General features: G+C 41.4%; 1 non-coding gene across 1 annotated transcript; it reads left to right on the top strand.

Annotated features, from left to right (window-relative positions):
• The first annotated feature begins 3,879 nt into the window (after positions 1-3,879).
• On the top strand, positions 3,880-3,983 carry LOC120889413 (U6 spliceosomal RNA). The gene has a single exon (XR_005733307.2). It is a non-coding gene; the product is annotated as a U6 spliceosomal RNA (small nuclear RNA).
• Positions 3,984-8,363: the final 4,380 nt, after the last annotated feature.

Genomic DNA, 8,363 nt, shown 5'->3' on the forward strand with positions numbered 1-8,363 from the left:
AATATATGAATTCTTGATAGGGAAGAAGGATACGAGGGAAAGGGAGGGGGCAGGGGATTAGTAAGGATGGTGAAATGTGATGGACATCATTATCCAAAGTACATGTATGAAGAATACGAATTGGTGTCAACATACTTTATATACAACCAGAGATGAAAAATTGTGCTATATGTGTAATAAGAATTGTAATGCATTCCACTGACATTTACTTTTTTAAAAAAGTCAATTAAAAAGTTATGTCAGCAATCTTTATTTAGATATGCCTTATTATCAGATTAAAGACTATGCAAACATTCTTTGTACTCAAGAAAGTTATAGAACTAGAAACATCTACGCAGCTTTTCCACAGTAGCAATGTGCTATGTTTGGAGCTTTGTGTAGTGCTCAAGGAGGCCCATTTTTACAGTTCCTGTTAAGTGGGCAGGCTCATGAGGAGCAGAGCTGGTGAAACACTGTGGTTGTCTAGCATGAGAATTCATCTATCCCTGGGAGCTATGTTCCCAAGATCAAAGTCGAAGCTGGTAAGACTCTTGCACAGAGCCTCTTCAGGCAGGGCATTACCATAGCAGCTGGAAATATGGGAATCTAACCAAAAAACATTCCCAGGCAGCAGGCATGCCACATCCATGAAGTCAGAGACCCCCAATCTTGGTCACTTCTCTCCCATTCTGTCGCTAGTCTCCACATTGGCTGCCCACATTGGTGGGAGTGGATTTCCTTTACTTCATTTACTCAAATACCAATCTCTTCCAGAAACACCCTCACAGACAAACCAGATATGTTTTACCAGCAATCTGGGCATTCTTTAGCCCAATCAATGAACCATCAGAGGTATTTCCCAAGCTGTGATAGGGTGTGGGAAATGTTAAGTGATGCTTCAGTATTAGTGTGTGTGGGGGTACCATTCCACACTGTCTACAGAACCAAGAGGAGGGAGTGGTACCGGATCCCAGACAGACAGGCGGGTGTATGGGAAGGTAGAGATCAATACCCTGACCTCCCTTTTTTACACTCTAACCCCCTGACATAGCTGAACTCAAAAGTCAAGGGCATGGGAATTACAGAAAAAAGAACACAGAAAAAGCAAAGAGGCAGAGAAGGAGTACCTAGGGATCCCCTCTTGGGCACACAGCAGGGTGGGGACTGGATCTGGAGGGAATGTTTATCTAGTCCAAGGGGACTTTGACCTTGGAGGAGGTAGAAAAGCAATTATCCACACCCTCTGGGTGCTTGCTGTGTGGGAAATGGAGAATGTTTAGGTAACCAGCCTTCCCCTGCCCCACGCAAACCCGATTCCCCTGTGGAGACATGCCCCAGAGGGATACTAAGTCTGAAATGATCTGCAGAAGAGTTAAATGGCTTCAAGAGCACTTTAAAAATTCCTTTTACTCCTTATATTTCTCAGGGAATGGGAAGGAATAGGTTTCAATCAAGGGGGAGCCCCCCTACTGGTCTATAGAAAGGCATTTAGAGATAGAGATAAAATAAGATCTAACACTCCTCCAGGGAGGATGGATGCAAATGACACCCCTGGGCAATTCTGGAGTAGATGGATTGGTTTGGGGGGCATCCTTCAGGCCAGGTACCCACTAACTAATTGCCTGCAGCTTCCATCTAAAGAACCAAAAAGATGGACCTAGGCGTCATCAGCTGCTGTGGGAGATTAAGGTACCCTGCAAAACAGGTAAGTTAACAAATAGGAAGTATCAACTCATTTTAGTGGTGACTTACCACCACTAATACATTAAGTGGGATTGACTCATCTGGACCTATTTCCAAGGTCCTCCAAGTTGCTGGCTGTTTATCTCCCTCTGCCTTTGGGACTGTCTACCGCTCCATCTTGCTGGATCATCTCCCTCCTGCCATGTAGATCCTTCTTCCTCCCCTGGTGCCTTATAGCACAGCCCCTTTGTGTGGGGGGCACCTGGCCTACCTCCTCAGCTTTAGGTCCAAATGGACATGTCACATACAATATGACAATCCAGGTCCTCCAAAATGCAGGTACCAGGATGGGATTAAATGTGTGACAATTTGAAAATATCTGGGATAGAAAATGAGGCAGGAGCTGGGAAAGGCTGGAGGAGCCAACAGATCACAAAGTCAGACTGGGCCTGACTGAAGGACAGAGAAGGCAGCTGGTGGAGAGCTTCCTAGGCCACCCTGAAAACTAGTGAAGGGCCAGCAATGTCACTGCCGAGTCCTCAAGTCAGTCTTCTAGAGAGGTGTCAGTCTCCGGGGATGGCTTGCCTTTGTGTCCCTGCTGCACCCCAACACTGGCTACAGAAGCCTTGGCACAGATGACCACATCTGAAGTGATGGCAGCTGGAGTCTTGGACAATTAAGCTCCCTGTATTGGAGGGTCTTCAAGACATTCCCAGGGCTGTCCCAGTCCCCCATCATTTTCCCTTGTTCACCCCATTCTCCACGGGCAGGAACTTCACTCTCTGCCCGATTCAATGTCTGAGGTCAAGTCTTCCTTCTTGCAATGTGCTCTTGGTGCCCATCAACTTTCCAACATCTGTGTGGCTGGCTTTTCCTTTAGTTGTTTCATGTGCCCTTACCACTTGCCCAGACCTTTCACTCTTCAGCTCATCCAGCTACTTCTCACCTGGCTGGATCCAGTCATTCCTGGAGGTCTCAATTCTCTCCAGAGTCTGCAGTCCTTCATCATGAAACCTAGTTCACCGGTGCTGGGCAGAAACTCCCTCTTCTACCTGTCTTCCCGGGGTTTTCCAGCGAGTGGATGTTCTTCATTCACCATGTTTATATTTTCACATGGACACTTGTCATTCTCATCTCATCCCACCTTAGCTGGGGTTCCCCTGAAAGCAGAGCCCGAGTCAAGAACTTGGGTGCAGGTATTTTGTTTGGGAGGGGATCTCAAGAAGCAGGGGCGAGCAAGTAGATGCGAGGAAGAGATGCAAGGAAGAAAAGACGGATTATAAAAGTTCATTATTAGTCTAGGGCTAGATGGCTGCCAAGGTAAGTTCTACCAAACACTTAGAAAAAAATAATTTTTCTCAACTACTCCCTGCCAAAGAAAAAAAAAAAAAAGCAAGGAACACTTCTTAACTCTGAGACCAGCATTGCCAAAGCAACATAAAAACATTGCAAGAAAGAAATTTATAGGCCCATCTCTTTTAGGAACAAAAGTCCTCCACAAAACATTATCAATCTGAGTCCAACAACATTAAAAGGATTATTCGTCATGATCCAGGATGATTTATCCTAGGAATTCAAGGGTAGTTTAACGTAAGGAAAAAAAAAATAATCAATGAATATAATATACCACATTAACAGAATAAAGGGGAAACTTCCGTATGATTATCTGAATGATGCATGAAGGCATTTGACAAAATTTCTATCATTTTATGATAGCAATACTCAGGGAACTAGAAGTAGAAGGAAACTTCCTCTGTACGATAAAAGGAGTTTATGAAAAGCCCACAGCTGACATTAAACTGAGTGGTGAAAGCCCGAGTTTTCTGCTCAAGAACAGGCACTAGGCAAGGAGGCTTGCTCTTGCCACTGCATCCAACATCATTCTGGCCAGAACAAAGGAAAAATAAACAGCATCCAAATTGTTAAAGTAAAACTTTCTTTGCAGACAACATTCTAGACAGAAAAAAAATCCCAAAGAAACTGCAAATAAACCATGAGAGCCCGTAAACAAATTCAGCAAAGTTTCAGGGTACAATTTCAATGCACAAAAGATTGGTTGTTTCTATGCCAGAAATGAATAATCTGCAAAGAAATTAAGAAACAGTTCTAGGGCTGGGGTTGTGGCTCAGTGGTAGAGCGCTTGCCTAGCATGTGTGAGTCCTTGGGTTCGATTCTCAGCACCACATATAAAAAAGGTCCAATCAAAAACTAATAAAAGTTAAAAAAGCATCACACATACTAAAATTGGAACGATACAGAGAAGATTAGCATGGCCCCTGAGCAAGGATGACATGCAAATTCGTGAAGCGTTCCATATTTTTAATTGTGAACAAACAGGACATTTTAAAAGGAGTTGCTCCATAGGAGGAGGGTTTAACAAAACTAGATATCAAAGGAATAGAATACCGGGTATTTGCCCACAATGCCATAGAGGGAGACATTGGGCTAATGAATGCCGTTCTCAAACCACCATAGAGGGTACTCCCTTATCAAAAAAGGGACAAGGACCAGGTATTTACCCACGATATCGTGGAGAAAGGCATCCAGGCTCTATTGCCAAAAAACGGACTGGGGGGCCCAATGCTCCAGGGCCCACAACCACAAATATACAGGGCAGTGGAAGAACCCAGCAACACCATCAGGGTGGTGCCCAGGACACATTGTCCATTAAATCCCTCATCAGACAAACCCAAGGGAGCACAGGGTTGGACATCTGTGCCTCTGCCAGAGCAGTAGTAACTCCAGAGATGGGAGTTCAAATCATTCCCACAGGGGTAAAAGGACCTCTTCCAAGGAACAGTAGGCTTATTATTGGGACGTAGTTCATCTACATTAAAAGGATTTATGATAAGTCCTGGGGTAATTGATCCCGATTATGTAGGTGAAATAAAAATTATAGCTAGTTCTCCAAAAGGTATATCAGTAATTTCACCTGGAGATAGAATAGCACAGTTGCTAATAATACCCAGCCTGCATGATAAGTTCTCTAGTCAGTGTAGAAAGAGGTTCCAGGGGATTAGGCTCCACAGGTGTCGATTGGGCTATGCTGTATTTAAATTTAGATTCTCGCCCCATGCTAAAACTAAATATTCAAGGACATGAATTTAATGGGCTACTAGATACAGGTGCTGACCTCAGCATCATATCTCGTCAAGAATGGCCAAAACATTGGCCATTACAACAAGCCACTCAAACACTTCGAGGCCTAGGAGTGGCAACTAATCCCCATAGAAGTGCAATGGTATTAGATTGGAAGGATCCTGAAGGATGTGAAGGAACTTTACAGCCATATGTATTGGATCATCTTCCTATAAATTTATGGGGATGAGATGTCCTAGATCAACTAGGTTTGACGTTAACAAATAACATCAATCCTAATGTGCCTACTACTAGGGCTAGACAAGGTTTTAGGAAAGAAAAGATTAGGAGAACAAGAACAAGGAATAGCAGCACCAATTCAAATAGATCAAGGAATAAATAGACATGGATTGGGTTTTCAGAAGGGGCCACTGAGACAATCAAAATTACTTGGAAATCAGAAAGACCAGTGTGGGTTCCTCAGTGGCCCCTGACTAAAGAAAAGATACAAGCAGCCCATGATCTGGTCAAACAACAATTAGCGGAAAGACATACAACCTTCCGTATCTCCCCATAATACTCCCATTTTTGTCATCAAAAAGAGATCTGGTAAATGGAGATTACTGCAAGATTTAAGAGCCATTAATAATGAGATGGTTATTATGGGACATGCTCAATCAGGGATTCCTCAATTGTCTGCTTTACCAAAAACCTGGTATGTTTTAGCTATAGATATTAAAGATTGTCCCTTTTCAATTCCAATTCATCCCAAGGATAGTCCACATTTTGCATTTACTATCCCTGCACTAAATCATGAAGGTCCCGATCAGAGATATAAATGGAAAGTACTCCCTCAAGGGATGGCTAACAGTCCAACTATGTGTCAAATCTATGTTAATAAAGCAATCCAGCCACTTAGAAATCAAAATCCTGAACTACGAATTTCACTATATGGATGATGTATTATTAGCACATAAAGATAAAAACACATTGCTGGAATGTTATGCCACACTTAAACTTGTTAAAAAATTATAGTCTAGATAGGAATAGATAAAGTACAATTAAATTTTCCAATTAATTATTTAGGAGTTCTATTATCCTCAACCATGGTCCATCCACCAAAAATTCAAATACGAGTAGATCAACTCAAATCACTTAACTTTCAAAAGTTATTGGGAGACATAAATTGGATAAGGCCTTATGTAGGCATACCAACACGAGAGCTGAGACCTTTATTTGATATTCTAAAAGGCCCATCAGATCCAAATTCACCCCGCATGTTAACTCCTAAAGCTAGAAAGGCATTAAAAATTATTGAAACATATATGGAAAATATGCATTTGGATAGAATTGATATGTTTGCCTTTATTATTTATAGTAAAACCAACAAATATTCCTACAGGAGTATTTTGGCAAGAAGGTGCATTATTGTGGATACATTTATCTTATTCTCCTAACACTATTCTTACTAGGTATCCTGAGGCTGTAGGACAATTAATACTCAAAGGAATAAGAGCAGCAAAGGGAGTGTTTGGAATTTCTCCCAATAAAATTATTACTCCATATACTATGGAGCAAATTGATGAGTTAGCTAATGAGTTAAATACTTGGGCAATAATCATGTGCAAATCTAATGTTTCATTTGATAATCATTTACTATCTAATCCTTTGTTGTCTTTTTGGTCTGAGCATCCTGTAGTTTTTCCTAAAATGACAAGAAAAACACCTATCATGAATGCTCCAAATATATTCACTGATGGGTCAAATAATGGTACAGCAGCAGTAGTTACCCCTGATCAAACTTTTACATTCTTAGTACCCAAACAATCAGCTCAAGAGGTAGAGCTTAATGCAGTTTTACAAGCTTTTGTGATGTTTAAAGATTCTGTATTTAGTTTATTTTCTGATAGTCAATACATAGTTAATGCCATTATATCCCTTGAAGATGCTGGTAGGATTTCTCTTTGTTTTCCACTATACAAAGTCTAATCTTGGACAGAAAAGATCCATTCTTTATAGGACACATTAGGGCACATACAGGATTGCCTGGAGCCCTTACTTTGGGCAATGATTTAGCAGATAAAACTACACATGACATACATATTTTCTCTACACTAGAAGAAGCTACAAATTTTCATAAAAAGTTCCATGTCAATGCTAATACTTTACAAAAGTGTTTTAAAATAACTAAGGAACAAGCTAGACAAAAAAACAATGTCAAAATTGTGTGACCTTTTTACCACAAGTTAATCTTGGAGTCAATCCTAGACGACTGATACCTAACCATATTTGGCAGATGGATGTCACACACTTGCCAGAATTTGGAAAATTAAAATATCTGCATGTTACAGTTGATTCTTCTGGATTTTTGATGGGCTCCCTTCATGCTGGAGAAAAAACTAAAGATATTATAGCTCATTGTTTACAAAATTTTGCCACTGTGGGCGTTCCAAAACAGTTAAAAACAGATAATGGTCCTGGTTATACCTCTACCTCTTTTAAAGAATTTTGCTCATCATTTGGTATTACTCATAACAGGAATCCCATACAATCCACAGGGACAAGGCATAGTTGAAAGAGCTCAAACTATTAAAACGTACCTATTAAAGCAAAAAGAGGTGTTGAGAGCCACAGCCAAAGGGGCCCCAGCAAACTTCCAGCTGCCAGCAAGCTTCAGACTGCCAGCTGATTGGCTCACAGTGGCCCCAGCAACATCTAGCTGATTGGCTCCTCTGCGGTTATGTTCATTGGGCTGTTTCCCTGCCCTTCAGACTGCCAGCTGATGATTGGCTCACAGCGGCCCCAGCAACATCTAGCTGATTGGCTCCTCCACGGAGCTGCTCATTGGGGGACTTCTTTGGCTCCGCCCACGCGACCCAGCCAATCGGCCTCAAGAGCAGGAGGATTGTGGGAGGTTGGGAGGTTGGTGTGGGTGAGAGGCTTGTGGAAGCCGGTGGTGGCAGTTGGGCTCTGAGGGTTTTTTCCCTGAGGAGCTGTTTTGTTTGGCGTTTGTAGTTCTAAAAATAAAGTTAGTTTCTTTTTGACAAGTGGCTCCTGATTTGTGCCAAGCCAGACTTCGGCAAAGAGGGAATTGGAAAGGGGTATATATCCCCCAAAGATAAACTTAAAATAACCCTTTTTACTCTAAACTTTCTAAATTTGGATTCATCAGGACTTAGGGCTGCGGAAAGACATGTATCCGAAAAATGTACATAAGCCTAAGGTACTTTGGAAAGATATTCTAACAGGACAATGGAAAGGTTCTGACCCAGTGATTGTCTGGAGTCGGGGTTCTGTTTATGTTTTTCTACATGGAGAACAGCAGTTGATTTGGATTCCAGAGAGATTAACTAAAGCAATTTTACAGAAAAAGATGATTTGACTCAAATCCATAACAGCTGATATTCAGAACTCCAGCTTGGCTATTCTTACATCTGCAATAGTGATTAACCAGGGTGCTTTTTCTATTTTATTATTGCATTTTTCCCACATCATAAAGTTCTATTTTATTTTTGAGCTCTTACAAACCTAGGTTAATGTTTTTCTAATCAGTTTTATTTTTTGACTGTGGAGTTTTTAAACATTGCAATGGAGATTTCACCTAGGTAAAGCTACAAGGCCTT

Source organism: Ictidomys tridecemlineatus, chromosome 8 (genome assembly GCF_052094955.1).
Source record: "Ictidomys tridecemlineatus isolate mIctTri1 chromosome 8, mIctTri1.hap1, whole genome shotgun sequence".
Lineage (NCBI taxonomy): Eukaryota > Metazoa > Chordata > Mammalia > Rodentia > Sciuridae > Ictidomys > Ictidomys tridecemlineatus.